At 41.0% G+C, this 20,635-nt stretch overlaps 1 protein-coding gene across 14 annotated transcripts in view; it reads left to right on the top strand.

The window, feature by feature from the left end:
- LOC122553704 (alpha-(1,6)-fucosyltransferase) overlaps nucleotides 1–20,635 on the top strand; it is a 759,328-nt gene that overhangs the window by 396,311 nt on the left and 342,382 nt on the right. The window lies entirely within an intron of this gene.

The following is a 20,635-nucleotide window of genomic DNA, read 5'->3' on the forward strand; positions in this document are numbered from 1 at the left end:
TTAAAGAACATATTCGCTGGATGGTACAAAGGAAACCATGGGACCAAAGGTCAGTGGGGAAGAGAGTCATAAAATGAGGGAGTAAAATAAATGCCAGAGAGTACATTCTAAAACAAAACTGGGGAATGGAGTTCTTTCTTAATAAGAAGTCATTGGAAGGAAAATCGAAGTAAGGTACCCAAGTGGGGCTAACTAAAAAAACATGAAGGTAAAATAAAATGCACTGCAGTGGTCCTATAAAAGCTCATGGAAAATAACACAGGTCCCATTAAAGCAAAGAGAGTTCAAAAAACCTATTAAAACATGCACTCGCTGCTGCAAGTGCTGAATTCAAACTTTCCATGATTGGCTACACTAAAATACACTCACTTGAGTACAGCACCTAGAAAAAGGTGTAATTCACGCATGACAAATCTGTTCGGAAGGCTTCCATTATAAACATAGATGTGTCGCAGAAAATACATCTTGAAGGTGGAGTAAAGAAAGTTGGGGGGGGGCGGGCAGGCGGGTGGGGGAGGGGGTGGGGGGGTGGGGTCAGATCTGCCTACTTTCCTGCACGGTCTCCAGTGTTCAAGGCCATTGACTTCGATATTGTGTGCTGTAAGGGGGAGGGTGGTCAGATACCATTTGCTTTGCTCCACTGACCAAGCAGAATTTCGACAACAAAGAATCTTTAAAGATGGAAGTTGACAGGAAGAGTTCATAGGTGTAAAACGTATGACAAACATTACAATTGTAAGATGCATTCGAGAACACAGCAGCAACAACCCTGGACTGGGAAAAGAGACATTGTGTATGTGTATGTCCTTCTTTGACCTGATCCTACTAATCACTACCACCTCTTATGTCAGGGAAGTTGTATCACTCCATATGAAGGAAGGAGAAAGGAATAAAGTGTTGTTGGATGATCACTGTAGCTGCTTCCTGGTTATCTGAATAGGTAACATTGTCATTGGGATGTGTTTATGGCTCAGAATATTCTTTAGCAGAATGTTAGAAAAGTGCTAATATTATTTGATGATCACCGGAAGAGAATATTTTAGTCCACATTTTCAAGAGTATTTCAAGCCCGTTGCCTCTGAACATTCAGAAACTGCCATCAATGAAAACTGCCCATTGAGATGTGATGGGTTTTTTTACTGTAGACTCCATACTTGCAGTTCTTCACATAGTGGGTGAAGTCAGCTTCCTTGTGCCTTTTGTGTAGTGAGCAACAGGCAACAGTGTCTGTTGTCACAGTGGTCACAAATTTAACCTGAAATCCTCAACAAGGGTGGGACAGTGGCTCAGTGGTGAGCATTGCTGCCTCACAGCGCCAGGGACCCGGGTTCAATTCCAGCGGCAAGTACCTGTCTGTGTGGAGTTTGCACATTCTCCCTGTGTCTGCATGAGTTTCCTCCAGGTGTTCCAGTTTCCTGCTTCAATCCAAAGATGCACAGGTTAGATGGATTGTCCATGCTAAATTGTTCATAGTGTCCAGGGATGTGTAGATTAGGTAGGTTAGCCATGAGAAATACAGGGTTATAGGGTAGAGGGGTTGGGAATAAGTGGGATGCTCTTTGGAGGGTCAGTGTGGATTCACTGGGCCAAATGGCCTGCTTTCACTCTGTAAGGGTGCTATGAAAATGAATCACTTCTATGAAAATAAATATTGTCTCCCACTGAGCCGACTGTGATGAAAAATGTTCTTTGTGCCATTGTGTGAGATGTGATCATCTTGTGTTGTTTCTTCGCAGTGAATTAATCACTTCAAAAAGGAATTGATGGCTGCAATATTGAAGTGAAAACTTTACATTTCTTCTTTTGGATACCAGAGGTGTATTTCAGTTGAAATTATGTCTTTGGATCTCATACATGTAATGATCCCTGGGACTAAAGGGGCATTGGAGGAGAGCAGCTCTGTGTTTCATGCATTGTGATAAATGATATTGTTTTACTTAATTATCAGTTAAATTGTAGTGTCAAGACCTGTTTTTCAATGAGATTCCCAGAACCCAAGGATTCATTGAGTATCCCTACAGGATTCTACACAATTTTCATAGCATTGAAAAATTTGCATCAAATCTTTCAAGATATGATGTTGCATTTAATGGAAAATAATTCAGTAGTGTTTTGCTTGGCTTCCACAAACGTCGAAAGGAGGGAGATATGGTCTTTGGATATCACAGAATTTCATGGTCGAGGATAAGGTTTCTTAACAAAACGTTTGAAAACCGCTAGCCAGGGTTTATATGGTTATACATTTACACAGGTTCCACTCCAGCACGCACACCTTCTGCATGTACACATGCATAGGTTTGGCATATCTATGTACACAAGTTATGCGAACACCACAAAATAATGTCTGTCAACTGGCAGTATGGCTCATGCCAAGCCCAAAGGCAAGCTTATTACCATTTATTTGTGTCTCATGCATGCCCATATTATACAGGACACTCACACACACCACCTACAACTTAACAAACAGGAGTTTGCCATACTGACTACCTCAGGGAGATTGTCTTTGGATATGCCTTACTCAGGTACAGAATATCAAAAAACTGCAAATGTTGCATAAGGTGACACGTAAGCAGACCTAAATCAGATGAAAGGCGGAAACTGGAAAAACTTGAATTGAAAATCTTGGAACAAGGTCATGATTGGAAGTGGTCAGATACAGCCCTCATAGAATTTGGAAGACCAACATTTCAAATGTGAAATGAATGAGAAAAGCATTTTGCCAGTCTCAGTTCACAAATACACCATGTCATGAGTCACAAATTGAATATTAGTGGTCGGTTCACCCAGCAAATAAGGTGATTAACTTGACGTCACGTCACTGCTCCTTCAGCCTGTTAAATAAAGACAGGAACTGATGTGTTTTCCAAATGATGTAATATGTTAGGGACGAGGATGGTGTGGGCCAGTGGTAGATATTCTCAGTGACTGCCTGCAAAAAGGCAGAGAGTGTCATTTTTGACTGTGATCAACAGTAGTGGTACTTGGCAGGGTATTTGTTGACCTGACTTTTACTTCATATCTCTCCTACAATTAAACACTTCATTGAAACTACTTTTAAAATTCACTCTCTTTTAATAACATTCCTTGCCAAGTCGCATTTGTTTCTGCAGTATGTTGTCAGAAATCCCAAATTGGAGAGTGTGTGTGTGAGAGAGAGAGAGTGTGTGAGATCTCCTGGTTAAATCACTTTGCTTCTGCACATCATCTTGTTGTCTCACCCAATAGAGACAGGTTACGCTATTTTTCTAACTGCATCCATTGTTATAATCCTTTAGAACATAATGAGGTCCATTGCAGACCAAGTAAAAGTAAAAAATACACTTTTGAAAAAAGCTCATTAAATGGTTTTGGGTTGCCTCCATTAATTTTGTCTTACTCTGTGAATTGCGAGGCTAATAATTTATTTTGTGGTTGTCTACATATTCCTATCCTAAAGAGACATCATCCTAGAAAGAATAGACTGCTACACAGATAATGGTAGTAAATCCCAGAAGTATTACACCGCAGTTAAAGAGACCATTCAGCGCATCATGCCTGCATTAGCTCTCCAAATGAGCATCATTACTTAGTGCCATTCTCCTGCATTTTCTTCATATCCTTGCACTTTTTTTCCCTTTTAAATAATCATCAGATACCCTCAATTGAAGCCACCTCCCACCACACTTCCTGGCAGGGCAGTCTGGACCTGAACCAATTGCTGAGAGAGTTGTGTTTGCAAATGCTGTAGTGTTAATTATATTTCAAGCACATTAAAAGGACACCAGTTTGACAATGAAGAGACGCTTGAAAAGCATATGATGAGGAAGATTGTAGTTGACCCATCAGTGCTGCCAAGTCGGTTACATGCTTTCCCCAGCCGATTAGCTTCCATACATTGTTTCCTTGGAAGTCCACAGCAGCCCACCTGCATGTGAAATTAATCCCAAACAGATGTAAAATAATATCTATGAAGCTAACTAATGAGAGATCACAACAGCTACTGGGTGGAGGGATTATTTTCCAACATATGACCATACTTTGGAAAACACACCAGTTCCTGTTACTTAATACTGCATTGTCTTTGTTTAACAGGCTGAAGGAGCAGTGATGTGACGTCGGGTTAATCACCTCATTGGCTAGGCAAGCCGACCTCCTATTCAATTGTGGTTCATTACATGGTGTGTTTGTGAGCTGAAACCAGCAAAATGCTTGTCTCGTTCATTTCACATTTGAAATGTTGGTCTTCCAAATTCCATGAGGGCAGTACCTAATCACTTCCAATCATGATCTTGCCTTTCTGCATGTGAAAATCAGGCCCTGTTGTCTCTGCAATAGTAAACTAAGAAGCAAAATATTCTCTGCACTGGCGAATATCCACAAAATACTGAATCTGTAGATGCTGTCCACCTCGTCATTACACCTAGTTTTAAATGATTACTGCAGAGAGTGTCACATGTCTTAAGCTTTTGGAGATTCATGTTTCTTTTTATTATTTCTGAAATACCCTTTAAAAAGGGTAAAATATAAAGGATAGAAATTTAAGAACCAGCTTCCATTAATTTTTGTGCTCGGTGGAACCCAGGTTTTGCTGTCTTTCAGAAGATCTTACGTTTAGCTTAAAAAGTCACTGAACTTTGAGACTTGAGTTATTTTTCTCTTTTGAGATCGATTTGCATGTACTGAAGGTCAATAGACTGATATTCTGCTCTGTTTGCAGGTTCCATTGCTTTTCGATTGTTCAGATAATCAGATTCTATTTTCCTAAAAGATTGCATAGGACAAATAAAATAGTTATTTGCATTCAGTTCAATAGTTTCTAAGAAAATTTGAAAATAGAAGTCGAGGATTTCTCCCTATCAATGGATTACTTGAAGTTTTTATTTTCCATGGAAACAGTACAATTGAATAATAATGTATTTCAGATGTTTGCAATGAGTTATGATGTTTGGAGAGAACATAATGGATTGAGGGCTGGTTAGAAATATTGATGATATTTGTAACCTTCCTGTGTGGTGCATTTTTTCAATCGTATGGACAATTAGTTTGTAATCTTCAGCAACAAGTATTTTTAAACAAGCTATTCAGATGAGTTTTTTTCTTGGCATTTGAATCTGGACCTTCTGGCCCAGAGGTAGGGACGTTACCACTACTTCACAAGAGCCTTTAAACAGCCGAGGTTAGATTTGATCCACAGACCTCCGAGCTATGAGGCCAGCACCCTTCCACTGGGCCACTCTGCTCCAATCCCCAGCTAAGACTGGTGGTTGCCAAAGGCCAGTGCACTTCCTCTTTGTGTCAGAAGTTTCTTCTTTTCCTCAGACAGGCACCTGTGGTTTCTGCTGCTGCCGAAACTGAGATTTGGGTTTGATCAAGTTTGTGGTGGGGGTGGGAGAAGGCGGAAGCGGGAAGCGAAAGACAGAAAGAGCCATAGTTGCACTTCCTGACGTGTTCTTTTTATACTTTGCCACTCTATGTCTTGGTCTCTCAGTATTTCGCCTCACTGCCATGGCATTCTGCGAGATGAGTGCCTTGGCACACTTTTCCCCGAAAACTCACCTGTTGCTCAATCTCTGGTTCTCTAACTAACCCTTACTGTCCCGACTAATGATAAAGTTATTGTTGTAGCCAGAGAGTTGCAGGGAACCTTTTTGCTTAAGCAAACCTCTCCAGGGTCTCAGCGTTCCATCTCTGTGCTCAGTAGGCCATGCTGTGACAAAATCAGCCATTTTGCGAGACTAGTGTGGGGATGCATATGTAAACACTTCATCTGTAGAGACAGCTTTTCAATGATTTGTCTGGCACATTGCTACTAGTTTCAAAGTTTTCTTTTATTAAACATGGCCTTCAACTGAAAGAGAAAGCCTTACTTCTGGTTTCTGGAAGTTGGGCTGTGATCTCAAGTTTGTAGGGGAATGGAAACAAGTTGGTGGCAGACAAAGACCGTGCCATGAAGTGAACGGATAGTGTTACAGTTAGAAAAGATGGCCCAGGGGGTTGAGTCCGAGAATATGGCTGAAATGGTGGTCTGGGAAAAACTGCTTTGAGAAATATGGAATTGTGGCCGTCAGGTGGAGTAAAGCTGCTGCTAGGTGGAAATTGGAGCCTAAATCCTCTGTGAAGGAAATTTGGCCTGAGGAAGACAATTGTGAAGGACTTCACGGCTAAATTTATTCCTTAGTGTATTAAATAGAGAGATCTGAGAGGTCCATCTTTTGTGTGTAATTTAAGGTTGCCTACAATTTGCCTGTTAATTCATGGTTCATCGATGTTGGTTTTGATTCAATATTTCAAGTAAAATTACAAAAAGAGAACACATCCATTTTTGTACCTTGATTGTTCAGTAAATTCAGTTTTTTAGTTTGTTGATCTCCATTCATAATTACTGTGAAAGTTACTGTGTGTGATAGTTGAATTGTTCATTAATCTGTGATCTACCTGTCATATCTAACAATGCCAATGTAACTGATTATGTTAGTTATGCTGGTTGAATATTAGAATTAGCATTGGGCTACATGAATATATCCCACACCTTTATCGCACATAATACGGCCATTTAGATGATGCAAAGTTAGTCTTGCCCACAGGCCAATTAACTATGGCATTCACTGAGTTCTCAAATTTACCTGCCTGAGGCTTAAAATGCCTTATTACATATCGACTTAAAATTGCTCCTGATCTCTTTCCAATTTTTTGTGCAATATGGCAGGGAATATCAATGTAATTGAAAGCAATTAAGCTAATGCTCATTAACAACAACTTACATAGAACCATTGGGCTCTGTGATACCGTAGTAGTGTCCCTACCTCTGGACCAAGAGGCCTGATTTTATGTCCCACTTACTCCACAGTTGTGTGATAACACCACTGAACACGTTGATTAGAATCTATCTACATGGAGCCACAAGCACACAATGAAACTTCTCAAAGCAGTTTGAAGGCTCAATACAAAAATGTGACACGTGGTTACAAAAGCAACTATGAGATGACCAAAATCTGGGTCAAAGAGATGGGCGTTAGGGTAGGTTTTAAAGGAGGGAAGTGAGGTTGAGAGGTGGAGAATTGTAGGAAGGGAATTCCAGAGCCTAGACAAGTGAAGGCAGAGCCGCAAGTGTCAGAGCAATTATAATTGAGAGTATACAAGGCAACAGAATTAGAGGCAATCTCTGAGAGCTCTGGAACCTGATGTAAGGGGGGAAGGTGGGGGGAAAATCTTTGGAGTGATTTGAAAATGAGGATGAAAATTTTCAAGGCAGCACTTCGCTTGGCAGTTATAGGTCAGTGAGCCCAGAGGTGTTAGAGGAATGGAACTTGCTGCAAGTTAGGAAAGGGCAGTAGAGTTTTGGATTACCTCAAGTTGAAAGAGGATAGAAGGTGGGAGAGCAGCTGGAAGTGCATTGGAGTGGTTAAATGTTGAGTATAACAATGTCATGGATAAGGGTTCAGGCATCAGACCAGCTGAGACAGGTAATGTTGCATGACGTTATAAAGGCAGAAATAGGTGCTCTTAAACTTGGCCACAGATATAAACCAGAAGCTCATCTTATGATTAGGAGTGGATACCAGCATTGCAGACAGTCCAGCTTAATCTCAGCATGTTGCCAAGGAGAGGGATGGGTATGGTAATAAGAGAATGAGGACCCAAAACAATGGCCTCAGTGTAGCCAATATTTAACTGGAGGAAATCTCTGCTCATCTAGTACTGGATGTCAGGTAAAAAGTCTGATAATTTACCAACAGTGGAGGGATTGAAAAATATGACAGTGGGGTCGAGCTGGGTCTCATCAATGTATATATGACACTGTGTTTGTATGAAATCTCTGAGAGACAGCACATAGATGAGAAATGGGAGGGACTAAGGGTAGATTCCTGGAAGCACCAAAGGTGTACAAGCAAGGAGAGAAATGATTGCAGGTGGTTTTCTGGTCATATTTAGACAGTAGAGAGGCATTGGAGGAGGTTGGTAGAAATCAAGCAGATTGAGAAGGAGGGAAAGATTACCTTTGTCACAGTCACATTACAGGCCACTTGTGAATGTTGTAAGTACTTTTTTACTACATGGGCAGAAATGGAAATCTGATTGGAAGAAGGCAACTGTGAGATTCTAGAAAAGCTGGGAATGGATTTGGAGGGTGACGATGTGTTCAAGGTCTTAAGAGCAGAAAGGGAATTTTAAGTTGGCATATGAATTGGCCAGGTCGGTTGGGTTTTGCTTTTGAGGAGAGGAGACTTATTGTTGAGATTACAATATCTAATTTGTCAGCTTTATGCATAGTGATAGGAAACAGACTCTGAAAATATTTTCGACACATTTTGCTGAACTGTACATCTTGATCTGTAGGTACACTCCCTCATTCTCTGTCTGCGCTGCCTCACTCTTTACTTGTGATATGGTTCACTTTCTCTTAATTCATCCATCACCCTTCACTGTTCCCCAGGCTCACTTGTTCTGATGGATGTGAAACTATTATTGCAGCTGGAGAGATGCGGGGTTACTTGTTGCTGTGCTAAACCTCCCCAACTGGAAATTTCTCTTCACAATAACAAAGGAATTTGAATTTATTCAGCATTTTCACAATTTCGGAGCATACCGAAATGTTTTACAGCGCTTCAAGTGCTTTTGAAGTGGAGTCACCGTTGTAATGTCAGGAAACCATTTTCACAATAGTACGCAGGAACAAGTTGAGTCAATTTTATAATGGTGTAATAAAAGGGGAATGAAGCAAATGGAATGTGTGCGAATTAGTCCTGCATATGCATCTGCTTGCTTTATTCTGTGCAAAATTGGTATTTTGGTTACACACTTGGTTTTCAGAATTTAAAAATGTCAATTTTATTCCTGCACAGCATTAATAATGGGACCCTTCAAGCAGAACAATATGTCAGCTGTGTTATTAAGCAGCCTTCGCAAATTTCGATGAACATATTTCAATGTAATTAGTTTGGCTGTCGGTGTGATTTGAAGAGGCCGTGCCTTGTGGTTGCTGTAATTCAGAATCTATCCAGTGTTGACTAAATGTTACCCTTGGAGCAGAAGGAAGGCCCAGGGGATGGGAAATGGAGAAAAATAGCAGAGATCAGGAATCCTTAAGGTGCAGGGATAATTGAGTTTGTCACTTGTGTCAAATTAAGACAGAATGCATAATGGTATAAAACACAAATAAAAGCTTTTGCTTTGAGAGCTGAACTGAGTGCAGCTGCCAGACATTAAGCTGTGCGGTCAGCTCCAAACTTTCTCAAGAAGCCCTCTCCTGCGTTTTTGAAACTCAAGGGATATGGTGTTATTGTCATGTTATGCACTTATATGATTACATATTAGGTGTTTAAGCATGACATACTTGGACTTTGACTGGAGTACAATACAATTTAGTTTACTGCTCAACTAGAAGTGGCTATATTCTTAGTTCCTTCTCCCACCCAGCCCATGGTAGAGCCATGGAATGCAGAGAAGGACTTACTGTGGCTGAGGCAACTAAATTGAATTGTGGTACACGTTGCGGCCTGACAAATGGTATAAGCAATCTGGGCTTTTAGAGGAGAAACTAGGTGGTGATCCCTGAGAGAGATGTTCACATGAACCATAGAACATGTTTGAGTTTGTTCATGATGTTTAACCAGCATTCCCTGTCCAGACTAGCACAGGAAGATTAGCCTCTGGGGGAGAGGGAGAGAGAGTGACTGTCACGGAATTTCCTGTGTGTGCACAGTGGTACCTAGAGGCATCCTTAGGAGAAACAAAATGTAAAATCACAGTATCACACAAGGCAGAAGAGGCCATTTGGCCCAGGAAGTGTGTACCACCAAAATAGATGACTATCTACATTCACCTCACTCGCCCATACTAGGCCCATAACCTTGGGTATTATGACATTTTAGTTGCTCACTTTTTGCACTTTTTAAAGGTTGTGCAGTTTCCTGCCTCAACTTTTTTAATTTCAAAAATATATTTATTCTTTATTATATATAGTCACAAATGCAGTTCAGTTCTGTACAGGAGCATATTTAGGAAACAAACAAACACTGGAGTTTGACTCAATCCAAACAAACCAGAGGTGTATCTTACTTGTACAAAACTATACTGAAATGCACTTGAGGCACCGGAAGGTCCGATAATTAAAAGGATCCCCTTTACCTTCAGCAGACAGATTTCAGACGGTGGTCTTTGCCCACTGTGCTTTGGCGGCTCCTGCCCCAAGCTTTGGTGCATTCCTCAGCACATAGTCCTGGCCCTTGGAATGTATCAGTCTGCAACATTCAGGCGAGGTCAACTCCTTGCTCTGGAAGGCCAAGTTTCGGGTGGACCAAAGAGTGTCTTTGACCAAGTTGATGGTCCTCCAGTCTCAATATTTGGCTTGGTGTGTGTCTTGAGAACAGAACATAGACCACGTGTTGTGACACAGTCTGACTGGACATATGTGCATGATTTTACAGATGGTCTTGATGCTTGTTGGAAGGTTCTGGTGATAAGGCAGTCTGCCAAATGGCTCTTGACAGTCCGTTCAGGGAAGCACCTGCAGGATGCACTTGTTTCCTGCCTCCTCTCCCCTCCCAGGCAGTGTATTCCAGATTTCCACCACCACCTAGCTGAAAGTATTTTTCCTTCGATCCCCTCTAAACCTCCTGCCTTTCACTTGAAAAGTATGACATCTTGATATTGACATAACACTATGTCAGGGTTGTTTGCAGGGTATCGGCGTTCATATTGGTAGCTGAAGGGCAACAGATCCTTTGTTTTGGTGTTCAAAATGCATGTTCTTTTTCTCCACATGATATTTAATCTGATCAATCAATATTAAATTGTGAAGATCACCGATCCACCTCCAACCCAGCAATCCCCCCAAAAAAGAAAGCAAAGTTTGTTTCTGATAACATTACTGTATCATAATAAGAAATTGCCAAGAAGTATGGTTTTCATTACACACTGATTTCTCCCAGTTCAATGCGATAAAACGTCTAGAGCTTATGGATGAGAAGTTCAGGTCTTGTAAAGTTGAGATTTCACCTTGCACAATCTCAATCCTTGTAAGAGTTTCCACCTTGCTGCTGGGTATTTAAGTTGCTGGATTCATTTCCGAGACTCTGTGTGTAATTTACAAATTCTCGACAAATAAGTGCTCACTGCTAATTCCACCCTATTTGTGATTTAGGAGTTGGGTGTGAGAGCTAGTAAATGGATGTGATGTACAAAGAGTGAGCATTATAGTCCATGAGGCTTGGTGAGATGAGTGTGAGGGTGGCAGAGTTATAGGAAGCATTGTGCCTGCAGGAGAGAAGACGATAAGACCGCATAATATCAGTAACCTTCTCACTGTGTTACTGTGTATTGAATTTCGTCCAGGACATTGTGTTGAGACAGGTTGTATGGTCTCTTTTTCCAGTCAGTGGAAAAAGCACAGCCATCCTTTCTGCCACCCTATTTACTAGTACCTCCCAAGTCCCGGTCTGTGAACTGAGGAGCTAACTTGCCTTTTTACCCCATTTCCTTTCAGAGAACACTGTAGGAGGACAGTGTGAAAGTCAGTTCCTGACTTGCAGTACCCAAGGTACCATGAAACTAGGTTTTAAATGTGGTGCCAGTGGTCTGAATGTTACAAAGTTCTAGAAGCAACAAACGCTTCTACCTTTCTGCCACACAGTTCCATGGCATGGGAACTGGGGAAGAGCATTGTATAATAACAGAGGCAAGGACAAAAGTTGACCTGGGCTGTGACAACTGCCGTGACTCACCCGAAAAATGCCCACCTTGTACAAAAAAATAAACAAATTCAGCCCCCAGTCAGTATTATTAGGTATAGACAGGATCTCACCATGAAATGTCTTCACTCTTAGGAGTTTCCAAATGAACAAATTTATCTCGGGATAGAATGTATCTACTGCTCGACCACAGTAGAAGCAAAAATTAGTTAACGTTAATCAATATCAGTGCAATTAAAACAACTGCCATTGCTGAAAATCTGAAACACAAACAGAAATTGCTGGAAGAACTTAGCAGGTCTGGCAGCATTCTCTGGAGAGAAAGCGGAGTTCATGTTTCTGATCCAGTGATCCTCCTTCAGAACTGTTCTGAAGATCAGATGCTGGCAGATCTGCTGATTTTCTCCAGCAATTTCTGATTTTGTTTCAGTATTTGGAATCCTAACTTAAGAATCCTTGGATATTGTTCTCAGTTTGTGAGTTCTTGAGGAATTAAAAATTAGGTTATAAGCTTTCAGTAGATACTTAAGACTTTTTTTATTGAAATCACTTGAATTGTATTGTAGTAAGCAATATTATGTCATGGAGTTTATATCTTAATTAAAGATAGTCAGTTCACATATGTGTGCTGACTCCTCTAATAAAAGTAAGTATTTAATATTCTATCCACATAAACATTTGTTTCCCACATGTTTGGTTAAAGGTAGATATAAAATGAAATTCTACTTAAATTTTAAACATGGTCTTCGCTTCAACCTAAAGGAAAGTAGGATGTCAAATCGAGTATTTCAAGAAGATTATACTCAGGGGCGTATAAGCCCTTAATGAGAAGAAATGTTTTTGCCTCAACCATTTTTATTAAGATAGAGGAATTCGTTGCAGTCTTCAACTCTATGTACTGTCACAGAATATGGCTGCCCTAATCTGTCTCTTCTGACCTTTGACGGCAAAGCTTTAAGCACACTTTTTACTGTTGTCAGTGGGAAGATTTGCTATTAATTATTGTGAAAACATGTAACTGCAGAATTGTTGCCAGATCATAAAAATCTATTTTTAACAAGTTTCGTTTGGAGTAAAACAACAACAGACGTAAGGCCATTTGACCTCCTGAACTCTTGGCAGTGCGACCTAAAAGCTCGCTTTTGGCAAAATTTCAGATTCTCTCTCTCTCTCTCGCTCATCGTAATTGGCTTTGCTTGAAATTTAACACCTTAGTTGATGGATTAACCTGATGATTTTTCTTGGCCATTGCATGCATTTATTGTATACTTATGAATATAAGTGCCAAGTCTGTTGAAAGTAAGGAGATGCCATGTGATTTTAGAATCTCTTAATTTAGCAGATAGTGTCTTAACTTCCATCTCCTCACTTTATCCCTGTGTGGGATTTAGCTGAATGTAAATATTGCTCTGATAAAACTTTTTGATGTTTAATAATTAGATGATCATTATCATAATGATAGAGCAGTTAGTGTGACAGTCGAATTTTCTACTTGATAAGGGTAGCAAATGAGAAGATGTTCATTGAACCAATAAATTATCTTAAGTAAATCTATGTCAGGTGTTCATAGTTTTGATAAAGCAAATACCTCATTTATATGTCTTGATAATTGAAATAAGGGGTATAATTTGCTGTAACTGTGAATCTAATGGCATTTGTTATTAAGTAGATTTATTCTTTCATCTTCAAGTTTTCAGCATTTTGTACAACATGCTGCAAAAAATTATCACATTCTGTAACTTGAGTGAAAAAGAGCAATTATGTATATCCATAATCAGATTGAAGCATTGTTTATTTTTCAGTGCAGGGACTGAGAAGTTGGTGCAAATTAGAGTGGGTGAATTTGATATCAGATCCTCTATGGTTATAGAAAAGATTAAACTCATTGAGAAAGAGACAAAAACAAGGCAAATATTTAAATATTATAACTTTCTGGATGTAGGTTTGCTCGCTGAGCTGGAAGGTTCATTTCCAGACATTTCGTCAACCTACGAGATAACATCTTCAGTGGGCCTCAGGCAAAGCAGTGCACATGATCCCTGCTTTCTATTTGTATGTTTGGGTTTGTTTAGGTTGGTGATGTCATTTCCTGTGGTGATATCATTTCCTGTTCTTTTTCTCAGGGAGTGGTAAATGGAGTCGAACTTGATGTGTTTGTTGTTCGAGTTCAGGTTGGAATGCCATGCTTCTAGGAGTTTTCGTGCATGTCTCTGTTTGACTTGCCCTAAGATGGATGTGTTGTCCCAGTTGAAGTGGTGTCCTTCCTTATCTGTATGTAAGGAGACTAGTGAGAATGGGTCATGTCGTCTTGTGGCTAGTTGGTGTTCATGTATCCTGGTGGCTGGTTTTCTGCCTGTTTGTCCAATGTAGTGTTTGTTACGGTATTTTGTACAGACAGGTCCTCAATTCGAGCTACAAATCTTCTCAAAACTCGCTAATGTTATACTTTTTTTTAAAAGCTTAAACAACTAAAACCTGAAGGAATGAGACTTTTCATTTGTGCTTCCACATTGGTTCTTCATTATTTTATGACATTGCAGGAGTCCCATCTACATCATGTTATGTTACTTCGTTCGTGTAATTTCTTTTTGAAAGTATATAGCCAACTGTGGGACCACGCAACTGATGTTCATGAGCAGAATTCTAGTGTTTGAGAGTCATCTTTCACTCTCTCTTTCTCATCGTTTTAGGCCTCCCATTCTTCCCTCACTCCAACTTCAATTTCTTGCACTTGAATTTCTTTTCTGATGTGACCAAAGTTTAATGATATAGCGTGGCATTTTCAGGAACTGAGACTGTGTGATCCCCTTGATCAGTGGCCAACCAAATCAGTGGAAACCAGGTTGTATCCTCATTATGAGAAAATGAGGACTGCAGATGCTGGAGATCAGAGTCGAGAGTGTGGTGCTGGAAATGCACAGCCGGTCAGGCAGCATCCGAGGAGCGGGAGACTCGATGTTTTAGGCATAAGCCCTTCATCGAGAATCTTCCTGACGAAGGGCTTATGCCTGAAATGTAGATTCCCCTGCCAAGGTTGGAAAGTCTCTCAGGGATCGTTTGCCATATTGATTTTCAGGGCCTTTAAATTGTAGAGTGAAAACTGTAAATTTCTCAGAGCTTATTCTATGTTTTTGTGTGACCAATAGTTTCACAGTGCTAACAGTTCTATTTGAGTTAAACATGAAAAGATTATGTTTGCTCGAAACTGTCTCCGAAACCTTGGCAACAGCACTTTGTCTTTGTATCTTTGAAGTAGTGATAGCTAAGTGCGATTAGGTAACATTGGCAAGATACAATGAATGCTATACAGAAGCGAGGATGGGGTTGCCCAGAGTTGTTGTTCGAATAAAGCAGAGTGATTTATTTTTACAGGGCTCCCACTTTGCTTTCACCTTCAGCCTAATGGTGCCCAAGCAGAGGAGAGTGAGGGGGATTGGGGGTGTGCTTTAGGAGATGGGCATTCATGCTGAAACTCCCATAGCTGTCAAGGTCTTCCTGCTGGCAGCTAGGTCTTTCTGATGTTGTGCTGCTGACTCCACTTCTTGATATCCATTTTAAGCTCACTGTGCAAATTGTTGCAGGAAATTTGTGGACACTTTTCTCTAGGATCGAGGTATACCCCAAGTTAACACAAAGCTGGGTAGGAGGGTGAGTTTTGAGGAAGATGCAGAGTTGATATGGGCAAGTTGAATGAGTGCCCAAATGCATGGCAGACAAACTACAGTATATTTAAATGTGAGGTTAAGCACTCTGATAGCCAAAATGGGAAGGCGGATTCTTATCTGAATGGTGATAGTCTGGGAAAGTGGAGCTGGATGCAATGACAGCTGTGTCCTTGTGCACCAGTTGCTGAAAGCAAGCAAGAAAGTGCAGCATGCAGTGAAGAAGGCAAATGGTAAATAGGAAGAGGATTTGAGTACAGGAGCAGAGATGTCTTGCTGCAGTTGTGACATCGGTGAGATCGCACCTGGCCTGGTGCATTGTATGCAGCTTTGGCCTCCTTATCTGAGGAAGGGTATTCTGGCTACGGAGTGAGTGCAGTAAATGTTTACCAGGCTGATTGCTGGGATGGCAGGATTGATGTATGAAGAGAGATTGGATCGGTTAGGATTGCATTGTCTGGAGTTTTGATGGATGAAGCGGATCTCCCAGAAACCTACAAAACTCTAACAGGACTAGACGAGGTAACTGCAGGAAGGATGGTCCCAATGACCAAGGAGTCCATAACCAGGAGTCACAGTCGAAGGAGACAGGGGAGGCCATTTCAGATGGAGATGAGAAATTTCTTCACCCAGAGAGACGAGAGCCTGTGAAAGAAAGTGGTTGAAGCCGAAACATTTAACCATTTCAAGAAGGAGTTAGATATCCTACTTAGAGCTAAAGAGATCAAATGGTATGGAGAGGAAGCAGGAGTTGGATGGTAAGCCATGATCATATTGAATGGTGGAACAGGCTTGAGGGGCTGAATTTTCCTGTTCCTGTTTGCTATGTTTCAACTGTACCTTGCAGGGAGATCTGGAAGGCAAGTCAGAAACGTGCGTTTTTTTTTATCAGTGCAATTCTGCCTCCTGCATCCATGTTGGTTTGCTTTAGCAGGATGCCACAGATCCTGAGCTCAGTTGCACGTGGGGCTGTTTCAGAACATTGCACTTCAGTTGGTTTGAAGCCCTGCTCTTCCCTCAATTTTCTGCATTGCAATTGTATTTGCAAGGCTCCTACTATGTGGTTCAATTCCTACAATGGCTGATGTCATCATGAAAGCCCTAATCTCTCAGGATGAACTCAACCACCAGTCATCTCTTTTAGTGTCTCTCTCAAACAAAGACAGAAATTGCTGAGAACACTCAGCAGGTCTGGCAGCACCTGCAGAGAGAAAGCAGTGTTAACGCTTTGGGTCCATTGACCCTCCTTCAAGCGTTTTGAAGAAGGGTCACTCAACCGGAAATGTTAACTCTGATTTCTCTCCACAGATGCTGGCAGACTTGCTGAGTTTTCCCAATAATTTCTGTGTGTTTCAGTTTTCCAACATTTGTGGTTTTTTAGTTTCTCTCTCTCTCTCTCTCTCAGTACGCCTGCGGTCCTTTGGGACTATGGCGACTTTCACTTCACTTCACAAAAGTTCCTGATAATTTCAGAGATTACGCTTGCTTGCAAATCACAATTCTCGCTGTGATGGTTACAAAGCTATTTGGCTTCCCAGCTTCCTGGCTCTCAGTTATGGTGGTTTGGTGGATTCTGCTTTGAAAATTACATGTGTCATTTCTGAGCTGTGTCAAACCAATATTTTCCATTGAAAATAACTGCATGCATCTAGAGAATTTGGAAACGAGCCTGGAAATTTCTCTGAAGAACTTGCCAATTGAAAGTTGGGAAGATTGCACTCATCAATGAGGGACCACGCAATCGGGAGGGAACACCTTTCCAAAGCCCAAGACAGCTTTGGGAAGTGTTGGTAATGATTCTTGGGAGTCTGACTTTCTTCCGCATGTTGTGAAGAAAGAAACTTGCTTTTGTTATTTACTGCATGCAGCCTTGGGATTTAATTTCCATTTGCAGGCAGTCCGTAGTTTTACATTTTTTTGATAATAGTTCACACCTCTGATTTTATGCTTATAATTGAGAAGCAAGTGGGCAGGTCAGTTTAGAGTACTATATATATATATATATATATATATGTGTGTGCTCAATATACATGTTAAATCAATGGAACCAGCCAAAGAAAGAGAGGTTTATTGTGCTTGTCAAATGCTTCCTTCTGGTATGCGTCCGATCTTTGAGGGAAACAAAGGTGATTTTTATTTAGTTACTGCTGAATGACAGCAGTGTTTCAGTCAGACAGTGCTGCTTCTATAGGGGAACTGCTCAGATAAAGGATTGCATTGTAATTCTGAGTGCAGCAGGGATTGCTGCTGCTGCCAAATGCCGGCTGTGTCAATGCTCCCAAAGATCCAAACACAGGAGGGACAAGTGGAGCAGCAGCTGACATCCCCAGGCGACGGGAGCAGCCGGTATTTCAAACCAAGCTGTTTGCTGCTGTGGCGTGAAGTGCAGCAAAGCCTTTTTGAGATGTATTAAGAGGTAAGTGCAATTCATTCAAACAGCATTGGATTTGATTTTCAAATTGCGTTCCTGCAGTATCACAACTTCTAGGTCTTATTAATACTTTTCCTCCTCTTACTCTCCCTGCTCCCACTGTTCCTTGGAAGCTTGTATTGCATGCTGAATATTGATTGTGCTGTAGACAGCAATGCTTCTGAAAGGGTTAATGTTCAAACTACATTGGTTCTGCCCGTTCTACCCATGTCACATAGGTTGTGCCCGGAGAGCAATTGTATTCTAGCTTTTGAAGGGAGCACAGTATCTCTACCTGCTTTGGAAACAAAACATTATTGGAAATCCCAGTGGGTCAGGCAGCATCCAAGGAGAGAGAGCAAGCTAACATCTCGAACTTAAATGACACTTCAGCATCTCTGACTGCTTCCTGTATTTGTTGCTGTCATGCACTTCGATCTCCTTGGTTAATAAGAACGGTGCTTATCTATGTTGTGCATCCAGAGTGTGGTGCTGGAAAAGCACAGCTGGTTAGGCCGCATCCGAGGAGCAAGAGAATCAACGTTTTGAGCATAGGCCTGTCATCAGGCTCCTGCTCCTCTGATGCTCTCTGACTTTTCCAGCAGCACACTCTCGACTCTGATCTCCAGCATCTGCAGTCCTCATTTCTCCTTGTTTTGGTGTATCGTCTACCATTATTCACTAGGTAGGTCAAAGATAAAGCCAAGGCAAAAGGAGGATTAGTCTCGGCATACTACCTCAAAACAAACTTTAGCAAATACCACTTACTGGTAAAGGGGGCAAATAACACAAAGTACTAGAAATGGTAATCTGGATAAATGCCAAAGATTGAACTTACTTTGTCAACCTATTTGGTACCTCAACTGTATTCGTATACTGAGGAGTTGAAGGTTGAGCAAATCAGAGCTGAGGCTAATTGGCTCGGTGAGCCCTGAACTTGTAATTTTCTGGGTTGGATATTCTCAAATGAGGGAGCAATAAATAGCTTAAATCTCCAGATATTGAGAAGGAGAGAAACTCCAGTAATTCCTCAGTGTTTGGTCCCCTGGTCCACAATGCTGTTGGAAAGTATGAGTGTTTTATGATCAAGTAAGGAGAAGGGCTGGTTAGCATAAAGGTGGTTGAATGGCTGTTGGAGAATTGTAGCTACAGAGAGATGCCAGAGGTCGACTGCATTCTGCCAAGTTTCTGCTCTCAGAAGGAAAATGTCTGCGTACTGACATCACACTTGGTGCAACAAAGATTCAAAGTGTGAACCCGTAACTGGTACCGAGTTGAGAAGTGGGGCAGCTTGAATTCCAATGCAGTGGCACAGAAGAGTCATTGATGGTGTGTAATGTTAGTGCATGCAGCAGCTCAGCACTAAGCTGAAAACTGAAAGGCCCCCAGCACATTGTAAGGGAATCAGCTTCCTTTTAGCTGCAGCTATCAGAGTGCATTGAGCAGAATGGAGCCAGGTCAGAATCTAGTTCTGACAACAGACTGGGGAATCTGCTGAGGTCAGTATCCTATCTGTTACAGTGATTTTAAATGTAGTTGGTAGTGATTTGACGCAAATAAAAATAGTGGGCAAGAAAATTCAGCAGGTCTGGCAGTGTCTGTAGAGAGAGAGAGAGAGAAATAGCGTTACTGTTTTATATAACTCTTACTTGCATTGGGCACAATATTTATTTTAATAAAATTCACTTCTTGATACCGTGAATGATTTGTTTGTGTTAACACTTTTAAATTTGGACAGAGTGCCTGCAAAACGATGTTGCCTTGATGCTTTATGAGATTGTGACACAGGAAGCAGTGCACATTTTGAGTTGGGGATTACTTAGCGTCTTAGAAATATCCACACATAATCCCACCTCACTGTCCCCATGTTCTCGTGTTTTGATTGTTAAATTGGATGCCTTGCAGAGTTTGGAAATGTTTAGAACATCCCGTCCAAGCAAGCTGCCAGAAAAATAAGTTTCTTGAAGCATTGGAGTCTCCAGTAATGTGCGGCACACAGCAAGTTTTTCAGATGCTGACATCCAAGAAAAGATGTCTGCCTGCTGGGGATTATGTTTTCAAAAATCGGGCACTTGTGTGGGAGATCTTGCTGCCAGAGACATGTTTTGAAATTCTCTTACTGTGAAGAAGATTGAGGAGCAACAAACATCAGTAGTTGTTGTCTATGAACCTCAAGACAGTAGTGGGGGTGAGGGAGGAGATGACATTAAATAGGAAATATGGAATGCATGAAACAAAGGCGCTATAGTAATTGTAGATGATATTAACCTACACACACTGGGCAAATCAGATGAGCAATAATACTGTGGCAGATTAATTCCTGGTGTTTGTATGAGATGGAGTGTCAGACCAGCACATTGAGGGGTCAGTTCAAGGACAGGGTATCCTACATTTGATTTTGTGAAATGAGAAGCAGTTGATTTAATAACCTTGTTATAAATTGATAAACTTGCAGGAAATCATAGCCATAACATGATAAATGTCTTCATTGGGATAGAAAGTGAAGTCCATCTGAAATCATTCCTAAATCTAAGCAAAGTCAATTGTACAAAGGAATGTGAGGTGAGTTGGCTCCACTAACTGAGGAACTTCATTAAAAGGTACACCTGTGGCTAGGTAACGGTTAACATTTGAGGAGCAGTTGTTTGCATTAGCAGCAGTTACACATTCCCTTTAGATGTAAAGAGCACAACAGGAAAAAATGGTCTATTATGTTTATCAGAAATTAGGATAGTAGTAGATCGAAAAATGAGCAAAAATGAAGTTGCTAGAAAAAGTAACAAAAAGTAACAAGTTCATAATTTGGCATGTGAGAGCCAAGAGACTGACTAAGATAGGAAAAATAGGCTTCTGGAAGCTTTTTGATGTGCTTTGATTATAGAAACCCTACAGTG

The sequence above is a fragment of the Chiloscyllium plagiosum genome, unplaced genomic scaffold (genome assembly GCF_037043375.1).
Source record: "Chiloscyllium plagiosum isolate Xiang-an unplaced genomic scaffold, Cpla_swu_hap1 HiC_scaffold_8, whole genome shotgun sequence".
Classification (NCBI taxonomy): Eukaryota; Metazoa; Chordata; class Chondrichthyes; order Orectolobiformes; family Hemiscylliidae; genus Chiloscyllium; species Chiloscyllium plagiosum.